This window comes from Lacerta agilis, chromosome 16 (genome assembly GCF_009819535.1).
Source record: "Lacerta agilis isolate rLacAgi1 chromosome 16, rLacAgi1.pri, whole genome shotgun sequence".
Lineage (NCBI taxonomy): Eukaryota > Metazoa > Chordata > Lepidosauria > Squamata > Lacertidae > Lacerta > Lacerta agilis.
This window is the reverse complement of record NC_046327.1, coordinates 23,482,479-23,508,657: the sequence shown is the minus strand read 5'-3', so window position 1 is coordinate 23,508,657 and position 26,179 is coordinate 23,482,479. Positions and strand designations below refer to the sequence as shown.

The 26,179-nt window shown below is 42.1% G+C and overlaps 1 protein-coding gene across 2 annotated transcripts in view; it reads right to left on the bottom strand.

Annotated features, from left to right (window-relative positions):
* The window catches only part of RNF38 (ring finger protein 38), a 79,173-nt gene extending 55,379 nt beyond the window's left edge, over positions 1-23,794 (bottom strand). The window contains exon 1 of one of the 2 annotated variants that reach the window (XM_033172770.1): positions 23,642-23,794. The gene's annotated coding sequence lies outside the window, so the exon portion shown is untranslated. The remainder of the gene's footprint in view (positions 1-23,641) is intronic. The other variant, XM_033172769.1, reaches the window with a different exon arrangement.
* Positions 23,795-26,179: the final 2,385 nt, after the last annotated feature.

Sequence of the window (26,179 nt, the reverse complement as noted above, 5' to 3'; positions counted from 1 at the left end):
GCCATATATGTTAAGCCCTTGATCCAAGTCCTATTTCTGAGGCTTTTAAAGTTTGGCTTGTACAATACCATTGATGACATCCATTCTTCTTATTCTGCCTTTCCAGACATCCACCACTAAGCTAATGTTAGTATCATAATTTATGCTGGATCCAGTGTGTTGGAAGCTCAGCATGTCGCTGACAATATTTGGGACTTGGTCACTGACAAGTCAAGCAATATTCTTCTTCGATGCAAATAATGCACATAAAGTTGAATTGCACCAGCACAGTCCATTAGCACATCCCCCTCCAAGACAGGTAATCGGTAATTCCCAAGAAAAGATAGGCAATGGATGGTGCACAAATGAAGAGAGACAAAGAGGGAACAAACATGCTGCTGTAGCAGGAAATCAAATCATTATTCACTCTTGATTATAAGGCCAAAGCACTAGAGATAGGTGGAAAAGTTGGCTGAAGAAGAGTGACCAAGAATGCGAACATACAGCTTATACTGTTAATGTTAAAACACATCACTAATCATACTACATTCACTGTAAGAACACAACACAATGGAATAAAACTTCCAACTGTACAGATTTCAGATTTTCTGAGGGCTACGGTCAAGGCACTGAATAACCCACCAATTAAGTAAGTCGCACAATTCTAATTTTGTCTATCCCTATAGGAGATGAACATCCTTAAGTTAGATGCTATAGCCCAAGGCAGAAGTCTCCCCAGAGTTCTGTAAAATACTGTAGTATTTTCCAATGTCTTTCTGATAATACTCCTTTTGATGTTTTCTAGAATCCTATTAACCCTTCTTTGATGTAACAAAAGCTTTGTTCAAACCCATTCTCATATTGCCACTACATCTGAATTTACATTTTCAGGAAAACAGAAACTGCACAGAAGTGGAAGACAGCATATAAAGAGAGACACATGAAGAAATCTATGTTCTAGTTTAAGGGTAATCACCGACACTTATTTCCCAGCAGAAAATGCTTCAACCATTAAGACCTGGCCGATAAAACTGGAACCTGATTTGACCAAATCAAGAACATGGGGGGGGGGGTTTCAAAAAATGAGTGTCAAATGCATTTAGCTCTGCAATTTTAAGGATTACACTCTTTAAGCAAAATAAAAGCACACCCAAACTACCCCTACTGTTATCTTATGATTCTAAACACTTGTAAAATCCCTTTTATTCTTATATTTACAGTTCAGTTCCCTCCCCTCCTATTTCCTACATGAGCTGGTGTAAACCCAAGTGAACTGCCAGCAATGTAAACAGCATACATTTATACAGAAATATAAACATGCCCACAGACAGATTTTAAATTATTCACTAGGTAGCATCTCATCATATTTATAGTCAAAAAGGAATAGTTGGGGACTTCCATCCCCTCAATTTAAGCCATTCGCATGCCACCCACCTCATACCTTCACTTACATTTGACTTGGTGCACCCTAAAGTTAGCACAAGTAGGAAGACGGCTGATGGCAAAATAAACCCCTTATAAAAGAGTGCAAGAGGCGGGGAAAAACAGACCGCAAAATTATTTCATCAAATAGCTGTAGTCATCTGAGACAAAACACTGCAACATCAAATTTCCATTTGATAGCAGGAAGTCCTTTTTGTGAAGTTACAATATAGAATCAATAGTCTGGTGCATATACACACATGTGATTTACTCTCGTGCTGCCTCCTCCTTTAGTACCAAATTATATGGACAAGTTCAGAACTATTTAGATAGGACTACCAAACAGAAGGAACATAATTTGGTAGATGTACCAATTTGAACAGGAGAATCTTAGCAGTTTATGCAGTTCAAATTCTTACTCCTAGTTACTGAATCTATCTGGCAATAGCCAGTTTCAATGCCCCTGGCCATGAGCATTTCATTGTTCAAGGATCCACCCTCAACGTCATCAGCAATCCAGCAGCTATGTTCTTTCTTGACTTGATGATGGCATGTTAATCATTTATTGTACCACCCTATGTTTTAATTCCTATCCACAATTACACAAGACTGGATGGGACACATGCAGTTAGCCAATTTTCATCTTCGCAAAAGAAGATGACATGTAAAATCCACAGCTAGGAAGCTGCCTTATACTGAGTCAGACCATTGGTCCATCTAGATCAGTACTGTCTAGACTGACTGGCAGCAGCTTTTCGATGTTTCAGGCAGGGGACATTTCTATCCCTACCTGGAGATGCTGGAGATTGAACACAGAACCTTTTGCATGCAAAGCAAATGCTCTACAACTGTGCTGCATGCCCTTCCCCTGTTCTGTTAGAGATGATCTCCAGATACAGAATAGTCACCCCTCTAGGGACTACACATTTCAAACTGCATGTTTTAATGCTCCATCATACATAAAACACTTGTGAATAGAAAATTTAACACATCAGGAAGAGAGCTAAACTACAATCCCTCTCTCTAATTCTGCTCACATGCATGATTGCTCCTATACAAAGATATGGGAACTGGTGCCTCTACAATGTATAGGTAGTCACTCTGACTTAACTACAGAAGCCCCTTTTGCTGTGATCATACAAACTGCAGCAATACAGACAAAACTCAATGAAGACACCCGTGTTTACAGATAATTGTTCCATATGGTCATGTCCACATACACTCCCAAATGCCCAAACCACATTTTAGCCTTTGTGCTTCCCTTTTCAGCAACAGTAACCCGTCCACACAACAAATAACCCATTCACACAACAAATATTGTTGTGCAGGGTAGCAGAGGGAGAAGGGTATGCAGAAGAGGAGAAAGAGAAAAAAGCCTGGGCAGACAGCTATGCTGTTGTATAGCCCTCAGTCTGAAAGAAATAAAATCTAGCTAAATAGCAGGTAAACATCTATAATGTAGAATCAAACTAATATTACAGCCCAGAAAGGCAATGCAGGCAACTTCAGGTTAAAAATCTTCAACGTACATTTCTTTATGAACATAGCAATCCTTCTAGGGTTGCCATATGTCTGGAATATCCCGGAATACTGCAGTCGGCAGCAGTGTCTGGGCGGAAGTTGGTAAAATGTCCAGGAAAATCTGGACGTATGGCAGCCCATGTTGGCAGTGTTGTTTTTGCCAATAATCCATAAAAAGAGTCCCCAAACAGCAAGTTTTTATGTGATTTTGCAAAAGCAAAAAAAAAAAAAAAAAAAAAAAAAGCCCAACAACTTTTCTGTCCAGATTATTACTGTTTGGGGTATGGCAGCCATGGCTGAGAGGCTATAAGATATGGTAGATGCCCCACCACCACACCACCAGATATGTCACTGCCATGAAAGCACCCCTATTTTACTACACCAGACCCAAATACCCAACAACCATCCCTACTCCTGCAATTGGGGGTGTCAGGACAGAACATCCTATAAAGTGGGCAACCATGCCACCAAGTGTAACTGCTGCAATTATTTCCTATGTCTTAGCCCATCCCCTTTGTCGTATGTATTTTGTCATCAATGGCCACTAGTCATGAGGGCTGTGTTCTACCACCACTGTTGAAGGCAGTATACCTTCACAATGTCAATGTGCTGGGAATCACAAGTGGGGAGAGTGCTGTTATGCTCAGGTCTTTCTTGTGAACTTCCCATAGGTTGGCTATTCTTATGTTCTTGTTTGAAGCATAATGCTTTTCCTCCCACCCCCAACAGTGGGAGAACTATTTCTCCCACACAAAGGAGACAGACTTCCTGCCCACCACCCCACCCCAACAGAGTAAGTTCTCTGTTGGTACAAGCCGCACAATCCACTCCATTCACTGTCATTGCTAGCCAAATGCTCATGAGCTCTTTTGCCCTGCAGGATCAAAGCTAGGATGCATGGAACAGAACAAACTATCACCACCACTGCACACACACCTCAAATGCAACTCCAAAGGGGAAGGGATATGGATACTCACAAGTCACTACAGTCCCCTCTTCAGGCAGAGCACCACTTACACCTGCCCATTCAGATGCTGTGTTGTATGAGCTCCCTTTCCTTCCCTTGCACATTTTGCTCCAAACCAGTGGTTATAGGGATGTCTGGAGGCACCAGTAACATTTTCCTTGCTGACCAGGCTACTGCAGCTGATGGACTGGGGGTGCTCTGGCATGACCATGTGTGTTGCATGTATGGTGATGTAAAGACATGTGTCTCAGTCATCATAAGCTAATTGGTTCGCTCCAAATGTGGGCAGCAAAGGGGTGTATGTTATAGCCAACACCCCTATTGATGGGCATTCCAAGGATGCCTGCGATTTTTAAGCCTTTTTGTATTCTGCGACTATTTTCTCCTTCCAGGTTGAACACATACAGTGTGCTGTTCCACCACAATATTCCCACCACCACATAACTGGTATACTGTATAGGATTGCTCTGCCCATCTCCAGCAACTGTTTTCAAAACACATTTGAGATACAAATTGGTACAATTTATGATAGAATATGTTCTTTGATTTTTAGGCTAAAAGACTACATTCTTTTGAGATTTGTATATACAAAATATCTTTTAAAAACCACCCATATACAATTATCAAATTTTGGCCATCCCCCCCCCCCCAAGAATACTGCTCTTTCCTGCATTTTGTGCACGTTATCTTTTTATTTTTCCTGCACAAATGTCAGTTCAAGTAAATGTTTTATTTATGCAATTATTTACTTTTTGTTTTCTGTTGTGACCAACTGTTGAAACAATAGATTGATGATCTCTCATTTAATGAGACTACTTCTGCTACATTCATTTAATCTACCTGCACATCTTCCATCCACTTTCAGAACGCATGAGAACTTCCAGTTCACTTCTTCCTTCAGTCACACTCATCATAGTGCAATGCCAGTCCGCCAACCCCTCCTTTTACATTTTAATCTTTTCAACAAGAAATACCAGTTGAAGCCACATAAAGGTATTTAATGCCCCCTGTATATCTGAATGATAAATCAGGAAATAGCCACCTGCCATTTAAGCTTTCATGTTTAAGGGTGTAAATTTGCACATTTAAGGGGGTGTATTTGTAATGCAATAGAGCAATATGTGTGCATTAAAGCATGGCACTTCACAACAGAATGTCTAAAATTATGGCAATATGCTACATGTCATGGAGTTCCCTCCCCAAAATGCATTCCATCATGTTGCTAGAAGCCACAATTTACTTACAAATATCTATGCTATTCACAATACTGAAGGCTAATTTAAGATTTTCCTTTCCAGAGACACTGTATTCCACTAGGGGCTAGAAATCATTACAGGGAAAGGATTACAATAGCACACTAGAAAGCTACTTTGAGCCTCTATGAAAAGGCAGGGCAAAACTGTTCTAAATCTACTGTTCAGGCAGAGATATTCCGAAACTGACTTAGGTTAAAAATCCCATGTCTAACTTGTGGGCAGAAAGACACTCCTATAAACCCTCCCACACTACAGGCTTTAGTCACAGGAATGCAATGAAAAACAGCCCAGGGCAAGACAACAATATAACTTCTCTCCCTTGTCTGTATGCAGGCAGGCAGAACAGATTTAATAAACCTTGTGTCACGGAGCTAACACTTACACAGACTGACTCAAAATCAAGCCCTTTTACTTGCTTTCCAGCCAACTGCAAATGAAGCCCAACTTGGTTTAGATTCAAACAACAGGATCGCAATTAAACAATTAAATTGGTGCACGGTATGCCTGGTCGGTATATCAATATTTCACCCAGGACCGGTATGAGGAGCAGACCATGATGTTGGCTTCACTCAGCGGTATATCGCTGGTGAAACCCCCACATTCCCGAGTCCCTCTGCTAGTGACTTCCTCCAGCGAGCCTTGCTAGCAGAGGGACTCAGGAGTGGTGGCAGTTTCACCAGTGGTATATCGCTGAGTGAAATCGCCATCCCACTCTGCCCTCATACTGCGCAGAGGGAGGAAAAAAGCTGCAGCAGTGAGATAATACAGCTTGTTCCTCCCTCTGCATGTTTAAACTGCTTGGCTGAGGAGTGTGTGGTTGCCACTCACCTCAGTCAAGCAGTTAAAGGATCCCCCAGCCCAGCACTGACATGGGGGCAGGGGAAGCACTGGGGATGGCTCTGCTGAGGATGTTGAGCCCTCCTGATCCCCAGCAGAGACACACAAAGGAGCCCCGGTGCTCTCCCCGCTCGTCCATGAGCACTGGGATGTCTCAGCTGGGGATCAGGAGCCCTCCTGCAGCCCAGCTGAGCCATACAAACAAGCTGTGTTGTCCCAGCCTGCTAGGTGCTGGGGTGAAACCGCCTCAGCTATGGCAATTTCACCTGGTGCCTTGCAGGCTGAGGCCAATGCAGCTTGTTTTTTCAGCATCATGGTATATCGCCAGACTGCGATGTTTGGCTGGTGATATATCACGATGTTGAAAATCTGATATTGCCCAGCCCTAGTGCACAGTTGGGATAGAAGATTTCTGTTTACACTTTCTACGTAAGTTTTTGCCTTGCACTTCCCACAGAAGTTTATGTATACATTCACAATATTTATAGTGAAGAGGCAAATGCAACAGAGCCCAATGATGAATGAAGACAACTACAGAAAGATATCTGGAGGCAAAGGTGGTTCAGGGATGAAAAGTGTAGCTGCTACTTCTGTACCCTGATTAGAGCACCACAAAAAGGGAACCTACATCACAAGCAATTTCCTATACTCCCTGAATTACCCTTGCTACTAGTTGAAAGAGGGAGCTGCAGATATTTCAAGCTGGGAAACTAACACCACACACCAGAAACTTCCAGGGTCCTGGAAAACAGTTTATCTCAGAAAGTTAATTCTGAGATACAACCTGCTATATAGCTCCAAGGTCCCCTTGCAGGCAATAAACAGCTTCAGGAAAGGTTAGTTTTTGACAAGACAACAGTGCAAAGAAAAAGCATTAAAGAGAAACAAACCCTTATGTATATTCTGGTAACCAACCCCTCCCACATATGAAAAATCAGAAACACTAAATGCATTAACCAATTTAAAGTATTGTCTTATTTGACCCTCAGTCTAAGAAACCTGTTGTACAGGGATAACCTTGTTGCTTTATTGAACATCACCAATTGTTATCTTTTCCTCTCCCTTTGCTGCCTACATCCCTATTGCCCCTTTCATTCCAGCTACGTATTTGCTTGCCTCTTCAGTCACTAAAGGACACTGAGAAAATCCATACCTGGATGTGTGATAGGATGAAGCACAGCTACAAAATCGCTGCTTTATCAATAATCAAAGGGTTTTTTTTAATAAAAAAAACATACAAGAGAAAACAATGCATCCTGCAAGTGAAATCTCAGCTCTTTCTGTAAACACAGGATGAAGAGAGAGGTGCAAAAATGGAAGCAGTTAATTTGTAATTAAAATGATACTTTTGAAAGCTGTGTACAAATGAAATGTTAAAGGAGGGGTCTCAGCAGGATTTTTCTCCCATAGTAAGCCTGGCATCCTCCCACCTTCATAAGGTATGTGACAGACAGACCTACCAGCAATATAAATGCTAATTTAGTTAGTAGTTCGGCCTCCCCCCCCCTTTTTCAGGCAGGTTGTGTGCTTTCTTCCCCTCCCCCAAGCTCTACATGTGCATTTATTCAATTAAATTTTCATTAATGTGTTTTTATAAAGCAATCTCTTTTTCTTTGAAAAGGAGGAGGTTGGTTCATGACATCAAAGGTCAGCAGCCAACCAACACTGGACACAGCTGTTTTCCAAGGCAAACTTGAAGAAATGTTTTCCCATCAAGCTCCACTATAGAGTAATTCAAACATTAATGCAGGAAATATATTTCCAGAGTGGCTCCATCACTGATGTTTTGTTTGCACATACCCTTAAGTTCACTCTCCCTGCCCCCCTCAAAAAAAGACTAGTTGTAATATTGTGTCTTCTCTCTTCCCTGACAATATCCCTTTAAAGATTTTTGGATGTCATTCAGCTTGTGACAGCTTGATGTTTTGTTCCCAATCTAAGAGGGAGCTGTAGTTAATTCTTCACATTTTAGCTCCTTTGATAAGTTTGTATTGAAGTGGCAATGGCATGTGTTTTAAAAATAACTTGTGTTGTGCATGCAATAAAGTGAACTTTAAAAGTAGACTGAGAACAAGACCTGCAGGCATAAGGGCATCTCTTTGCTAGGATTATTGTTTTGGGACAGAGGCATTGTAACACAAACCTGTTAAGACACTAATTCTGATTCAAAAACAGGCTAATACAGGTTCTATTAGGAGTGACAAAAATGTTACAAATAGTGAACAAACTTTCAAGTTCTCCACAACACTTTATCAGACTGGATGTTAAGAAAATTGAGGATGGGATATAGAGGGGGAAAGTAGTATGACATTTAAGGTCCAAAGTCTGCAGTGCCCCAAGATGGACTGCACAAATAATGCAGGTTTTGACAGCCTTAATTAAACGAGTCTCCATTTGGAGGAAAACAGCTTCAAGGTGCATACTGGTGCATACACCATACACCAAAGCCCCATCCACAAAGAAAGGAATCCTGGGGGAAAGTAGTTTACCTCTGACAAAACTACAATTCCCAGCACCCTTAAATAAACCACAGTTTCCAGGATTCTTGCAGAAGATGTGCTTTAAATGTATGATGTAGATGGGACCTAAGTGTTGCTGGAACGAGAAAAAGAATGGCTGTAGTCTTTAAATTGAAACTATTAAAGCCAGCACTCACTCAGACCTTTCACCAGCACCAAATAGAGCACATGGGTTTCTTTTCTCTTGTGAGAAAGCAGAAGTAAATTAAGTAAAGAAAAATGTTGTATTTTTATATCATTAATTTTGACGCACCAGGTAAAAATAGTCGAAGCAGCCAAGCAGAATATTGTTTAGTGGTTGCAGGCATGTAACACCTTCAAAGTAAACTTCCATCTTCAGGTGGTAGTAGATAAATTTATTTATAGTTTTAAGACCTCTCTTTTGGATAACAAATTTTGATATTCACCAGAGTGCACAAAAAGCATAGGTAACCCACAAAGGTCCATTAGTAATATCTGAAAGTCACAGTAGGATAACAACTTTATTAAGAATGCTAAAATCTCACAGCGTAATGAACAAATTTCTGAGTTTTCCACTACTGTGCTTTATGGAGGATGGAGGCTGGGTATGATTTTGAAGACCGAACATGTACTGCCCTCTCCACAACTACTGCCACCCTTTCCCTTTTTTCCCTTTGAAGGTAACCACACTTCTAGGTTTCACTGTCTTGCCCAGGTAAGGCTCCAGCAGCTATTCACAAGCGCGGTCCCACTACCAGTTCACCTCTCCTTGGGCAATCTGGCATACCTCGGCTTGCCATAGTGATGCTGAACTTAGTGTGGACACCCAATTGGCATAGCCCACAGCAGCCCTGAACTGATAATTACACTTCTATCATCTTAATATAAATTAGCTGCATCACACATGGCCAGTTCCATACTCAGCATTTCTATATATGGAAAATATAATTCTTATCTATTCACACTACTGCCACTTCCTTCACCATTACCAAACTTCTTTAACATTGCCTCTTCTGCACAATTGTTTAAATAGGCTTTTAATCAAGGGATCTGTTTTGCCCCACCAAGTGTCACTCCCACCAGTTACAATGGTTGCTGCTCTGCTAAACACCTGGAGGCAATAAATGGGCAGCTGGCAACTCACTCCTGCAAATCAACAACCCACCAAAACTGTAACTAGCTTACTTTATCAAATATCTGCTTTAGTTATTTGTATGGCACAGGAAACCTGAAACAAACATTCAATCCCATATTAAAAAGCTTTCCTTTTTGATCACCTGTTCTTGCTCACCGCAGGCAAGTAGCTGCTTAAAAAACCTGGGTTAACTGAATGCCAAAATGCCTGGCTAATTTGTATAAATCCAATATATTTCATTAAATCTATTTACAGATGTGCCTTGGACTGCATTTTGGACACTTTACGCATATCTTGCTAAGACTAATAAATAATCAGCTGGCATGTGTATTACTATATCTGTTTCTGAAAAGATGGAATTAAATCTTTTAGTCTGCTGTCAGCTTCACAAAGGTTATGGTAGAGAGTAACATCTCCAAATCATCTCTGCCTCATTTCTAGCTAAGCCATTGCTGACTTTATGCCATATCCAGATGGACTCTGGCTATGCAGATGTCAGCTCTGTACCTTATAACATAGGACATTGGTACTTCAACTGCCTTAGGGTTGATTCAGAAAGCTAATGGATACTAAACTCCCATTTAAATCAATAGGAGCTGCAGACTCAAAATGCCCTTGCTTGAAGAACCCCTTCACATTTTTTCAGCTGGTATGGGGGGGTATCCCAATATATACAGAGTGAAAATGAACAATTCTCACTCACTCCAATATTTCATATTAATATACCATACAGAAATACATCTTCCCCGCAATTATGAAATACTTTTCTGTCTGCAGATTTTATTATTCATAGACACAGCTAGTTTAACAGTGCAATTTATGTTACATCTGTCAAATGCCTAAAGTCTCAGATGCAGGCTTTCATTAGCAGAAGTATGCTCTCAAAACTGGTAACATGATTAGCAATACATGAGATGAACTTATAAATTATTTCAACCATTTGCCATCTTTCATCCATGAGTGTTTTGCTCATATTTAAAAATGCAGCATTGCAAACCTCTGGCCTAATATTATTCCAAGCCTTAATAATCCTTTACAAAGTTTAGTTAATGCAACTAAATTCACCCAGGCTCTTCATGCTACAATAATTTATTCAAAAAGGGGCAAGGGTGGATAGATAAGTTCCCAGTAAAGATAACTGATGTAGTTCACATATTCTCATACATCATTTGATTATTCAGCAGCCGACAAATAACAAAATGAGTGAAACAACTCAATTGAAATGCATCATGTTTGAAGTGACATGAGGTGAATTTGGAATTATCTATATTTACAGATTGGGCACTAGAAAAAACACCACCTCGGTATCAACCTACATATTTCAAGACTTATTTTATGTACTCAGATTTTCTACAGATAAGATAGGCAAGTTTCCTGTAAATATTTTTCCCCCTCAGACCAAGGTTTTCAGTTTTGTCAGAAATATTTATTATGAATATTTTTACAGGCAGGCCCCCGTTTACATGGGGGTTATGTTCCAAGGCACTGCATGCATCAGTGAAATTGTGTATAACTGAAGCCCATTGAAAAAGCCTGCAAACAGGCTTCCACCTTTTTAGCGATGTTTCAGTGACATCTTTATGACGTTTCCAGGTCGCTTCTGGGTTCAGCACAATACACGTATGCACGGTTGTGAATATATTGACCATGCGTAAACGGGGGCTGCACGTATGTGCACATGCATGTTTATGAGGGGGGGAGAGTATAATATACAGATTTCTATGCATACCTATTTCTGCACCTCAGCTTACTTTTGAGTTTGGGTATTGTGTTTCCTTTTTGTGTATGTGTCTCTTGAGGTGACATGAGACATGAAAGTTCTGTCTTAGGACTCATTGACTCACACAAGTTATAGGAAGAACCTTGTTAGAACTTGCTAAATGAGAACTATCTACTCCAGCATCCTACCACCTTGAAAGCTAGGAGCTAAATGGCACCTTAAACATAGGCTATGGGTTCATTTTTTCACATGGTCTTTTTCAGATGTGTTTTGCTTTGGGATTTTTTTAAAAAAAATAAAGGGTGGTCTAGAAATTATTTCAAACAACAGCCATCATGAGGAAGGTTTGGTGCTGATACAGTACTGACAAACTCCATGCCACCCAGTAAACTTCACTGACCAAGTTCTTCCCAGTCCAATACTAGCTCTCAACAGCTACATGAAATGGGGGAAATGTTTAAGTTATGTGCTTCTGGCTATTAAATATTGCCATTTATATATTTACTTATTTATTGAGACTTTTTATTTATTTATTTATTAAAAATCCTTTATTGTTCAATTAAAATATAATTACATACAAGCATATGCATATACAGATGCATACTTCCTTATACCTAAGAATAAAGAAATAAATCTCTCATATCTTAGCTAACTAGAAGAAAGCAAAACGAGAAAAGGAGAAGGATATAAGATTAAAAGAGAGAAAGAGAAAATAGAAAGAAAGAAAGAAAGAAGAAGAAGAAGAAGAAGAAGAAATAAAAAAAAAGGCAGAGAAGAAGAAGAGACTTAATTCTTTTATTAACTGTACTTTCCAAGTCTTTAGTAATTAATTCCGAAGCTTCAAGATAAATGTCACTTAGCAGAGGTACTGAGTTATTTCTGTATGTCTGCACTCCATTAAATACTGTAAACCTCTGCTGTCCAAGTTTTCATTAAGGATGTGTTGCAGACTAACCTAATTTAAGGTATTAAAAGGAGGCACAGACTAAATATGGAAGTCCAGTTTTCATCTACCAAAAATCAATCACAATTTTTTAAATTGCCAAGAAACTATTGTACTTGCTCAAAATAAATTATGAAAACTCAATTTTTTTATTTAAGGGTATCATGAAATGTCAATTTTAAGGATACATCTTGCTATAAAGCTACAGTACATGCTTTTCAATTACAAGCCAAAACATACTGCTTTAAAACAATTAAAAATATTGTGCCAATTCAAGATTCACACTGCTGAAAATGTACAACATCTGTCAAGATTGCTGTGAACTAGCGGTTTTTCATTCACTGCTTTTTACATGGTTTATAACCTTCACATGATGAATTTTACATACTGGTATTCAAAAAAGGGCGTAGATCACTTTGACTGAATTCTTTCAAACTAAAGCAGTTTAGAAGACAGCTTTTCATACCCTGTCATCACAGTATTTGATAGTAAAACTGGTAAATACGTGCCTTTTGATTATGAACACTTTTACTGCCTTTAAAAAAAATGAAACTGAACCATGTTGAAGACTAACCCTAAAGATCTTAGTACAGTTAATAAAACAATCCTAAATACCATGAGAGATTTGAGGTATTAGCAAGAAAGCAAGGGTATCCCAAAAACTGCCTTGACATATTCAAAACTTATTTTTATAAAGTTTCCCTTAATAAAGCCGAAAACATCTACAGTACTTATAAATAAACTAGCCAACTAAAATGTTCCATTACAAGGAAGATCTCACCTCCCAACCGAGAAACCTGTCTCTAGCCAAGGCCTGTACAAATTCCGACTCACCAAGCCAAATGCAACCAGCAGTTATGTATGGTAAACCTCCTGGGTTTTTTCTGCCTGTCTAGGACAGCAAAACATGAAGGGAATGGTGACTGCAAGCTACTGGCAGGCCACAATAAATGGGCTGCTTGGCTGATATAGAAGTCACATATTGAGCAAACCTGCCCAAGCTGCTTCCCTCTCTATCTCCTACAAGACAGAGATATGGCTAAAGACTGCTTTCCTCCTCATTTTGCCTCTGTGTCTCTAGGATCTAGTTCTTATATGAAAGAGAAGTTACGGTAAGTTGCTCAGCAAAATGTCCCATCCCAATATTGCTTTGCTAATTCAATGACTAAGGCCAAATACGCACACAATATTTAAAGCATTATAAAAACATTTTTTCTGGGCTCTGTAGTTTGCTACAGATTGCTGGGAATTGTAAGTCTGTGAGGAGTAACCTACAGTGCCCAGAATTACTTTGAGGAGGAGAATGTGCTTCAGAGTCAGTATGTACACAACCTATGGCTGCAATCCTATGCACATTTGCCATCAAATAAGCATACATATGAAATTGTGGTAGATAACTTTGGCATTAATTATGAATATACTGATGAAAACCTGAATTATGCATATTAAACATTTATTTTAATTATTTAACAAAATGTATATACTCCCTCAATGATTTTCATAACATTTGATATGCAAACAGTTTTTTCTACTTCCTGAATTCATCTGGGGAAAGTGTTTTCACTTTATTAAACTGCACATCAGTCCTGTAAAGTTGGTATTTAGCAATACCATTTCCATAAATATACCAAGGATGATAGAATGACTTGCTCATGAACTCATGAACAGGAGTTGAATCCAGATTTGCCTAGTCAGTACTGGAACACTAATTTCTAAACCACAGCAGTGCTTGAAACTCCCATTGTTCTAGGCACATTTTGTGACAGGGGATTTCATTAGCACGAGGAGTTTCTGAGCTCTGAGTGCCATACTGCACCTAAGATTTCAGATTAAAACTGCAGAGTGGAAAAAAGGAGGACCTTTTTCTGTCTCTCCACTTCCAGCTACTCTCTGAAGACTGGAGAAGAGACCCATTTAACAATATTAGGGACGTGGGCAAGGGAAGGTCTAGACCAAGCACCCCAAACTCGGCCCTCCAGATGTTTTGGGACTACTACTCCCATCATCCCTGACCACTGGTCCTGTTAGCTAGGAGTGATAGGAGTTGTAGTCCCAAAACATCTAGAGAGCTGAGTTTGGGGATGCCTGGACTAGACCATGTAAAAAATGAACTTAATATTTTAGCTGCAGTTCATTCATTTTCAGCTTTGTATTCTTGTTATAAAAAAGGGAGCCTAGACAGTCCATTGTTGCACCCATAACCTAGGTTTAAGGTGCCATTAGCTCCTAGCTTTCATCTCAGTTTCTAACACTGAACCACAGTGACACTTCTATCATGTATTAAGTGTAGTGATCTCAGATTACATTTTAAAAAGTAAGGAAATAAGAACAAAGTTTGACTAATAAATTTCACAGAACACTTTAACTCAAGTTTGCCAAGACTGCTGATAAAACAAAAAGAACTGAGCACAGAAATTCACTGTCCCATCTTACTATTTGGCAGTACTTTTGTGATAGCCAATTTCATTAAAGAGCACTCTGAAGATGTGGCCCAAACAATTCTAAATGCACTAACTCCATAATTATACTTTCCTAACACCCCTGCAAGTATCACAATCCTATGTGTGTTTAGTCTTAGACATAGGTTCTCTAAGCTCAGGAGGAAGGCACTTGCTCCCAGGGAACGGTGCATAGGATTGAAGCCTAAATGAATTATTTGGGATTACAAAGAGTGACAGTTTAAAATACCATGTTGACACTCCTTTAGCTCACCTATCCCTCCAATGTTTACGTAACATACAATGAGCCAAGTTTATTATTATTATCATCATTATTATTTATTAAATTTGTATACTGCACTTCATTCAAAGATCCCAGGACAGTTTACAACAGAAAAATACAAAATGAGAATACAAAATGCATTTTTTAAAAAAAAACCAAACCAATAAACTCCCTTCCACATAAAATGTTAATTAGCTGAACAGGTGATTGAAGAGAAACAATTTCACATGGCATCTAAAGATATGGCATCAAAGGGCCTCAGATAATGATCACAGGATTGGTTCCTATGGTGAAAGGCGGTCCTCGAGGTATTGCAGTCCTGAGCTACCGTATTTAGGGCTTTACAGTCCAAAACCAGTACTTTTTATTGGTCTAACTAACTGGCATCCAGTACTGTTGGGCCAGGATTAGTGTAATATGCTCAAACTGTCTTGCCCTAGTGAGCAACCTAGCTGCCAAATCTGCACCAGCTGAAGTTTCTGAACCATCTTCAGAGTATAGCTGTCAACTTTTCCCTTTTTTAAGGGAAATTCCCTTATTCCAAATAGGATTCCTCGCAAGAAAAGGGAAAAGTTGACAGCTATGCTTCAGAGGCAGCCCCACATATAACGTGTTGCAGTAATCAAACCTAGAGGTTACCAGATGGCGTACGTTATGCTATCTCTGTCCAGATATGGGTGCAGCTGGGCCACCAGCAAAAGCTGATGGAAGACACTCCACACTACTGAGGCCTCCTGAGCCTCGAGCAACACTAAGGATCCAGAAATACCCTCAAGCTACATACCCACTTCAGAGGGAGTGTAACCCCATCAAGACTTAAAATATGTCATTTTGATATGGACAGGTGCATATTTTGAAGCTACCAGTACTTTCAATGTAATTTTTATTCTCTAAAGAGTGACATTCTAAATATGGAGGCATAGTGGACCAATATAAATCACACCTCCCATGTATCTGATGAAGTGGTTCATGCCCACAAAAGCTTATGCCACAATAAATTTGTCTTTCAACGTGCCACAAAATTATTTGCATTTACTGTAACATTGTTATCCTTCTGACATTACTCCATATTGTATGGTTTGCATTTATATACTGCTTGATCATTATCAATTCTAAGCAGTGAGAGTAAAAATAAACCTCACAGAGAATAAAAAGGCACCACTAAGCCAAACACTACATTAATATGCCTGGTGGAAGAAGAATGTCTTTGTCATGTGCCTGACATTCAGCAAGGAGGGTGTCTTTCTAATCTCAGGGGGGACTTTCACAGGACTAGGCCTACACAACACTGAATGCTCAGCTTCCTAAGTAGTTGCAAGCTGTGGATCTGAGACATGGGAGACCACAAACAAGAGACTCCCCCAAATTTATTTGTGCTCAAGCAGGAATATAAGCCATCAGGTGGCCCTTAAGATATCTTGGACCAGAGTTGTTAAAAACCTTGTAAAAATAGAAGAACCTGGAACCTGTGCTGGTAACATATGAGCAGCCAGTGCAAGCTTTTAAGCACCTCAGTTATGGGCTGGCAGTACCCTGTCCCTGTTCTAAAAAAAAATCTGCCCGTAGCATTTTGCATCAGCTGGAGCTTCCAAACTAGGCTCATGGGTAGCACCACATACAAGTGCATTGGAACAATTAAGTCTTCACCACATACAGTGCATTGGAACAATTAAGTCTTGAGGTTATCAATGCATGGATCACCATGGTCAGGCTATCTCTGACTAGGAATAGCTGTACCTGATGCACCAGTAGTAGGTAAAACTGTAGTTCATACATTTCCTGAATACACTTGAATGCTAACTGGTTACTATAAAATAGTAAAACAGTGATTTGTAAATAAAGACATCCTTAACGATCATAAGATGATATTCCTATAATTATTTTAAGCTTAGATAGTAACCTTCAAGCTCCCATCATCCCTGACCAATGCTGGAGCTGATGAAAAATGTAGTTTATCTGGCATGTACTACATTGGCTACCCCTGGCCGTGTGTGTGTGTGTGTGTGTGTGTGTGTGTGTGAGTGAGAGAGAGAGAGAGAGAGAGAGAGAGAGAGATTTCTGTTTGGTTATCTCTATCTACATGCAGGACACAAACAAAGCAAGGTCACTGAGTGCCTATCACTTTCTAAAAACTGCTTGTTGTTAGTGAGCAAAACAGTGTTTCTTCATGAAATCAAAAGTAAATATCCTCCTTGTTTGGTTAGTAAAATAATAAAATGTTCAGAACTGAACACACTGCAGATCTCAGGGAGGTACAAGGCATAAACGAAATAACAAGTTCATCCAGGTGGGATCCAGTGGATGATCCTAGGGAAATACAGAATTACATCTCCTGGTTCCTATACCCTAGGAATGATGATGGTTTGCTTGTTCTTTGGTTCAAAAAAAGCCCATAGTAATAACAGTCCTATAACTAGGTCATATTTTTATGTTTGACTCAGATGTCTTTTTTAACCTGCTTATCTTTTTCTTTTCCTTTTTTACAGAAAAAGCAGACTTCAACTCAATTTGAGTGATAAAGGATCATGATTCCAGTTTAAGATTAGAAGAATATAGGCTTTAAAATATGTTAGATTTGCAAAATTCATAAACAAGATTGTTTAAAAAGACACACAACTGAAATGCTAATAATTCAATCTTTTATTTTTAAAAATAAACCCCACAAAATATATCAATTTCCAGCTGCATATAGATATGCTCAATCTACAACTATACTACTGGTTTACTGCATGCTTACACCACTGTACAGTTTGCACTTGACCAGCAGCAGTTTACTACTGTGTCCTCTGGGCTGCTTAAAATAGCTAGACAGTTTGATTTGAAAGGAGAGTGTAAGTATGTCTGTCCTTCTAGGCAGAAATAGTTTGATAGATCAGGAGAATCCACAAGTAGGATTCCCACCTGTTAACTTAAGAGAAGGGGGGGGGGGTGATACCATCAGATGCAGTAGAGGACAACACTCTTATTATTACCGGTAGAAGAGGGAATTCCAGCAGCATGAGAAGCTGAAACTACAAAAATTAGTTCTTCTACACTGAAACACTCTTTTCAAAAGCACATACACCCTCATACACAATACAAGGGAGTATGGAACCTCCACTATGTCATCTTATCAGCATAGAAACAAAGTAGGGAGGAACAGCAATGGTTACAGAGGCCCATTTGTGTGGTCAACAGCAATGACCATATGTCTCTTACTGGCTATCATCTTCTGCTAGCTGCCCAGCACAAAGCAAGAGACCCTTCCCCCTTCCCCCTCAATCACAGAAATCTGAGAAGGGAGGAGTCTCTCAGCTTCTGCTGGACAAGACAGTCAGGCTATGTGCACATTAGCAGCTTAAAACACAGTGAGGTAAGTTTTCCCCTGCTGCATTTCAAGTTGCATATGCACTTTTATATGCACACTACAGAAGATGTGGGGATGTCTTCAATTATGCATGTTACCTGTTGGTTTCCTTGCCCCTGCAACCCCTCACCCCCGAACATGAAGATCTCATCTGTGCATAAGCTGTCATCCATGCATGCACAATGGCTGTCTCCAATGTGCACACCTCAACTTAACTGCAAAGTGAATGCAGCTTAAGTTTTCATTCCAGGTTGAAGCTGGTTTGAGAGAAAAAGCATCAGACAACAGTATTTCTAAAGAAACTACAGCAGAGCTTTCTAAACTTTTCATGTTGGTGACACATGGGGAGTGTTTGCGTGACACACCTACACACTGCAGCCGACACACTAAAGTGTTACGACACCATTTGGAAAGCTTTGAACTACAGTACAGGGTTGTTGGTAACAACATTTGTATACAGATTTATACTCAGCAGTGGGAGCACACTGGAGCCAGAATAAATGGTAAGGTGTATGCAGCCGCAGACTCTGTTCCTCTCCCAAATTCTCCAAGCCCAGCTTAATACGAAACACCTCACTTACCCAACAGTCACATTTGGGCAATGCCTTTAGTAGAGCCAACCAAAATGTCACCAAAGTGTGGCGAGCTTTTGAGTTCTCTAGAACTCTTCATCAGGAAAGGTATTACACAAGATCTCTTTAATTTAGCACAGCCAAGGACATCCCCTCAAAGCACTTGGTAATACCATACAATTTGGCTTCATTTGGCTTTTTTACTTAGTACATCAAAATTAATCAGTGGCTTTGCTAAATTAAAGGCTGCCATGTTTCTCTTTACTTCTGGTCTCTGCCTACCCAGCAACCTGTGTGTTCCATTTAAGGTTTGGGATTGATCTGGGTTACAAATTAGACTTTAATTTCTCAGAAATGAGTAGCAGTCATTGCCTTTTTATCCCAGAATTATACATGTGTAACCTGGTTTCTGTAGCACCTGAGAGGGACTTATCCAGCCTGCAATCTTAGAACAAGCTAACCTCACAGCTACAACATCATTCTAATGTTTGAACCTTGTTTTCCTTTGTGTGTGTCCCCCAACCCCTGCTTTGTATAACATCTTGCCTGAAGAAGAGTTCTGGATAACTTGAAAGCTTACCACAGGTTTTTAAATTTATATAACGAGTTTATTCAATGACTGAATAAACTGAATAATGTGCCTCCTAAATGGGTCTTGGGGGTTCCCCCAACCCCCCAAGCAGATTTGAAGATTGTGCATAGCACACATAGGAAGAGGGCAGGGGAAGGTAAAGGGTTGTATTAATGATGACAATGGCTTGCTACAAAGGTCAGCCAAAGTATGAACTCCCAATTGGTTTACTCTCCACTGAAGCAATAGTTCAACCAGAAACTATCCGAGGATAAGCCACTGTTGTTATGTGAAAAAGAAGGGATTGATCATCTACAACTAACCTCTTTTTGGTTTAGAATGACATCATTAATTGGAAGTCTATTCCATTTATTTTTTAAAATAATAAAATGCAATGAAGTCTAACACTTGTCTCCAAGATGTGATAGGAGTGCTTTATGTCTTCCTATGACAATTGTAATCCTATGCACACTTAATTGAAACTAGTTCCATCATCTCAGTGCGTTTTCTTGAGTAATCATGTGCAGGTGTAAATATGCATGTCTGAATTTTTCAAGTCTAAGAAATACTGTAACTCTAATGAAAAGAAGAACTGAAACTATTTTGAATTACTTACTACAGCCCAATGTAAAACTAACACTTTATTTGAAAGTATTATATGTACCATCATTACTGGCTCTGCCCCAGGACTACATCAGTCACTTTAGCTAAACATTTAAAATAACCTAGTACTGAAGCATGTTCTCTATACATTACAAATTATGTCACATATTTTGCTCTTTATTCCACATTACTCCATTTAATGACTTCAAAAGTATTCAAATTAAATAAAAATGGAATAACAAAGCGTCTGCCAGAATGTTTAGAATTGAGATTCTTAAAAATATTTGTAGTTCTTAAAGTTGAACAGAAAAAGATGTATCTCTCATTGAATACTATTGTAAATAATCCCTTACACATAGGCCTAACATTCAAAATCAGTTATCAGCTGCTCAGCACAAAGCCAATTCAATAAAAGATGTATTTAACTTTTCTTTGGTTATCTGAAATTCAGCTACCACAATAATAATAAAAAAGATTTTGCCCTGCTGAAAGAAATACATACCCAGCCCATAAGTACTGTTTTCTCTGCTGTTTCATCAGCACACTAGGTTTACAGGTTTTTGAAGAAATTAGGACCAGTCATCTTTCAGATCATACCAGCCCCACAAATGCAAATTCATGGGGCTTTATTACATGTGAACTTTCAGGAGAGCAACAGAATTCATGTCCTCAAGTATTAAAAGGCAATTCTTATTTTAAATGCAAATCATATCTAAGATTATCTTACCGAGGTGAAAGTTGACATTTAATAAAATACATTGATCATTTTAACATTACTTAGTGGGTGCAGTGCAGAAAATTATTATCTCCAGCACCCAGAAACATAGCGGTCAACCTTTCCCCTTTTTGTGGGAAATTCCCTTATTATAGCATTGGGAAACAGCAGGGAGGGTTGACATCTATGCCCAGAAAAAGTTGCTTAATTTAGATAAAACTTGAACTTATCACAGTGTAGTTCAAGAGCCTGATCTGATACAGAACTCATGGATACCTGACACCTGATTTTTAAAGAAGTGCTCATATGAGCAATGCAACTTGTAGAGTGCCTTTCCTTCACTAGTGAGTAACAACAACCAGCCCACGTACATGTGGAATTAGGAGGAAGATCAAGGACAGAGGGAGTGACTTCCAAGAAAACTTAAAGCTCTGGCACTTCTAATTTATTCCAAACTATTAATTCCATAAAGTGGTATTAGTCATGAAACACCTGAAAATATTGCCTTACTGTATCAGTTATTATTCTTAAAGCCATGGGATTGTTTGAACACCTCATGTCAAAATCAGAACCAATAAGATTTTGAAAAGTCAAGAAAGCAATTACAATCACAGGTTCAAAGGGAAAAAATATTTTAATTCATTTACAAATAAATGGGCATTCTCAACTACAAGCTCCCCTGTCAATGACATGATTCTTTCTATGGAACTAAGAAAACACAGAACACTCCCCAAAAAAGAAAATTATATACCATGTATACTTGCTGTACAGATGTCTACTTGGTATGGATATTATTGTATAATATAGTGCATGTTATGTGACAGTGGTTGTTCTAGGGTCTAGAGCAGTGGTTCCCAACCTTTTTTTGGCCATGCCCAACCTAAGCATGAGGGATGCGGGTGGCACTGTGGTCTAAACCACAGAGCCTAGGGCTTGCTGATCAAAAGGTTGGTGGTTCGAATCCCCGCGACAGGGTGAGCTCCTGTTGCTCGGTCCCAGCTCCTGCCAACCTAGCAGTTTGAAAGCAGGCCAGTGCAAGTGGATAAATAGGTACCGCTCCGGCAGGAAGGTAAATGGCGTTTCCATGCGCTGCTCTGGTTCCGCCAGAAGCGGCTTAGTCATGCTGGCCACATGACCCGGAAGCTGTCTGCGGACAAACGTCGGCTCCCTCGGCCAGTAAAGCGAGACGAGCGCCGCAACCCCAGAGTTGTTTGCGACTGGACCTAACGGTCAGGGGTCCCTTTACCTTTAATCTCTAAAATCCTGACCCCCCCCCCGTGACATATAATTCTTATTATTCAAAAAGTGAACTCCTAATCACATGGAGAAAGCCTAAAAGGCCATTAACTTGGTCTAAACAAGCTTCCAAATTGCCCCCCTTAAAAATCAAATTGCCCCTCTGTGGGGGGGGGTGCCCTAAGTTGGGAACCACGGGTCTAGAGTTTTCTTTGGCAGGCATTTCAGGTCTTCCAGGGTCACAAATTCTGATATCTGTGAAAGGTGAAAAGTCCCCCCCTCTCTTCCCCCACCACAGCACCTTGTTAGGTTCAACGCCACACTGAACTTCGTCACATTATTTCTAGCTTCAATGCACTTAAAAGTTTTAGCAGTTCTGAAAATCACCAGCTGCAAAATTGTTCAAGTTATTTAGTCTACCACATTGTGAACTTTTTCTCCCTACCCCAAAGCCAGCTGCTTCTTTTTCATCTCCATATGCACACTACAGTATTGCCATTCACTCCAAACACAGTCTTCCAGCTTCCAATTCCAGGTGACAACACAATTTAATCGTCCACACCGATTCACAGACTACACCAAGTTTATTACTAAAGAATCAGGAGCCTCATTCCCAGAAGTGGAAGATACACATGTGTCACCAACATGCAGGCGACAGAAGCACAGGAAAAGTCCTCCCCATGTCCAAGGCCTTCTCCCCTCTCTCGGCCCCTCCACACAAAAACAGTCAGCATGCTTAATGCCCTTCATATTAGAAGAGAATGCTTACACTAACACACTTAACACCGACCCACAAACACAGAGGAACAGGAAAGCACCACTGAGAAGCGGAAGGGGTGATGGCGAACAAGCTGTGGAGAAGTAGCGCTGAATGTGACAACTTTTGTGGGAAATCAAAATGCTGGTTTTTTTTGTGGGGGTGCAGCTTCAGCCCCCACCCCACCCCTCTGAGGAAAAGCAGTTTCCATTTCCATCCTGCCTAACACATGTTGTTGGGGGGGGGTGCTTTTGGTGGTTGGGGTGGTTTTTTTGTACTCTTTGTCTCTGGGTTTTAATCATTTCCTCGGTTTATTATGGCTTCTCTTTAGAAGAGAAGACCCCGCACCTGGCAAATTAACGCATCATGTTAAGGCCAGGAGGCTTTTAAGAGGGTGGCATCCTAAACGCACTTCACGAGGAAGTTGCGCCCTATTGAACTCGGTGGGACTTCACTCCCAAGTAAACATGATTAAGTTGAAGGCTGGCCGAGGCATTCCCAAGTTTTTTTTCGATCCCCCGCCCCCGCGCGCTTCCCTTTTTGTGGGGTGTTTCTCCCCCCCTTTTTTTGTTCCCAGCCCTCGCCTTCTGGAATATTTGCTCGGCGCCTCACGCGGAATTCACCTCAGCACCCACTTATTAGTCACCTCACAAACATCCTGTCACCTCCCGTTCCCTCAGAGGCTGCCTCCAACCCCCACCTCCCCGCCGGCCTCTTCCTCCACACCGAGACCCCCACCCCCCGCCGCTCCGTGTTTACTCCACACAGCCGTTCCCCCATTCCCACATGGCCAACCCCCCAAGCGCCCCACACTCCCGTCTTTTCCATCGCCCAAACCCCGCCTGGGCCCCCAACGTTACCTGGCGCGGGCGCCCTGGCTCCCGGTGGGGCCCGCGGGTGCCCGTGTCCAGCGGGGCTCCCTCTGCCTTGGCTGCGGGCGCCCAACTCGGGCAGGCTCGGCCCATGGAGATGCGGCGGGGCAGGAGGAGGCGGAGGCGGCTGGAAGTGCGCGGCGGCGGCAGCTGCCGTGGCTGTGGCGCCGCCGCCGTTCATGGCGAGGAGGCTGAAGAATCCGGAGCGGGAGCGCGAACGAGTCCGTGGGGGCTCGGGCGGCGGCGGCGGGCCCGGCGGAGAAGACGGCGAGAAAGCGAGTAGGGCGGGCGGTGAAGCGGCGCCGGAAGGAGCCGCCGTTCTGCCGCCGGCTGCCCTCGCCGCCGCCGCCGCCTCCCCGGCGGCCTGGCCGTGGCGGTGGGGCTCCGGGCGCTCCTCGGCGCCTTGGTGCTGGTGCTTGGCGGGGTCCCGGTCCCGTAGGCGGACGGAGGCGGCGAAGGGGCGGGCGTCGGGCTGCTGCACCGCGCGGGGGTGCGAGTTGGCCGCCGCCACCGGCATTCGGCCTCGCTCAGGGGCCGGGGGTCGCCGGTGCCCTGCTCAGCCCCACTGTGCTGGAGGAAAGGGGGGTCCGCCGGCCAAAAGCCCTTCCTCTCTCTCTCTCTCTCTCTTTCCCCCCACCCCGGGAGTAGTTGGGGCGGGCGGTTAGGCAAGGCTGCGAAATACGGGGAAGTGCAGCGGCGGCGCTCGTAGAAGAAGAAGAGAAGAAGAAGAGGGGGAGGAAACTTCCTTAAGAGGAGGAGGAGCAGCCGAGCAAAGTACACCGGGGGTGGGTAGAAGGGAAGCGGAGGGGAGGGAGGAGGGGAGGAGAAAGAGAGAGAGAAGCGGCAGCTGCCCCTTGCTTGCCCCCCCCCCCGGCCTGCTTCCTCCTCCCTCCACGCCTGGCCCACGAGCGTGTGCGGGGTGTTCCTGGTGGGGGTGTAATTCGGTGCAAGAGAAAAACAAAGGTAGCAGATCTCCTCAGGAAACGCAGCAGCAGCTGCTCGCAGCACCGCCTCTTTGCAAAAGCAGCAGCAGCACGCCGTCAGGGGGAGGGAAAGCGAAGGGCATCCACGCAGCGGATTTCTAAACGCGCGCACACACCCTTTGGCCCTCCTCTCAAAAATACTGGCGGGACAGCGGCGAAATCCACTCCGATTCGCATCCGCTGTGTTGCCTTTTCTTGCGCGGGCAGGGAGACGGCGGGGAGCAGAGAGCGTGCGCGCCCGTTTGCAATAAATAATATTCTGGATCTGCCTTTGTGCCGCCGTCTCCTTTTTGTATACCAGGTCCAGTCTTTTCTGGGAAAAGAAGTTTCTCGCCTCTGCTACTGCAGATCCCGAATGAGAAACTCCCTTGGTTGGCTGTTTCTTCCTCCCTCCCAGCTCCGCTGACGCCAGCCTCAAAAGCGCCGCGTAAACTATGCAAGGGGGGGGGTGTCCAGCAAGCTTTTCTTATTTCTTTTCTTTCTCGCTTCGGGACCAGCCCCGTCCGCTTGGATCGGCCAGAAACGGGAAAGGGGAAACGGCGTGTTTGCAGAACTGTATCAGAACAGGAACTCATGCAGAGACGGCGATAGATTGCGCCAGCGTGCAGTTCCCCCTTCCTATGGAAATAGCCGCCTTTTCGGCCTCCTCACGATTTTCCTTTCTTCCGCACCTCTTCTTCATCGCAACTGGATCCGAGCAAATTAGCAGCTCCAGACATTAAAGGGTTCTAGGTGGCAAAAGAGGCTTTATCTGCCTGTTACAGAGGCTTCCTACATCCACAAAGCTAACCCTGCAGTGCAGAGTGTTTCCTACCTTCCAGATGCTGCGTGAGGACTGGGCAAGGATGAATTATTCAGCCCTGTAACTCTGCCAATAACCACTAAGGGTGCACACTCAGCATCACCTGCCCTGACTGGGTCTGTGATGGCCCTTAACGCCCTTTTAGTCATCCGGGTGTATCATCAGGGTTGCTGCAAGAGCGGATATTTCTCACTCTCAACGGAGAAGTATGGGTGGAGTGAAGATAGTCACGTTTGTGTGTAAACGGAACCAAGCGGCGGTACTTGCTCCGGATTAATTCAGATTATAAAACCCCGATCTTGTGCCGAAAGTACTGTAAAGCAGAGAATGGGAACAAACCGAGCGCCTCTCTACTCCCTCCTTGCGTGTGTAAGAGTTGCTTTTTAAAAAATAAAATGAAACGAGGGTCGTTGTGTTTTCTCCGTGGCGGGGCTATGATGGATTGGAATACAGAACATTTATTTAATATTATTATAGTAGGTGTGTGTTTATCCGCACATTGCATAATAAAAGGGAGGGGGGGTCTTATATTGCACCCGTGCATGTGACTGATTGCACGGCAGCATGAAATGAGTTAACTGTCAGAGGCTGGAGAACAGCGGCCTCGCATCTCTCCAGCTGATGCAGTTTTCGAGGAAGAAATGCTTTCCCAGATGAGCTCTGACACATGGGATCCGAAGACAGAGTTTCCACAGAGACAGGAAACCTCTCTTGGCGACGGCGACCACGGGGTGAAATGTG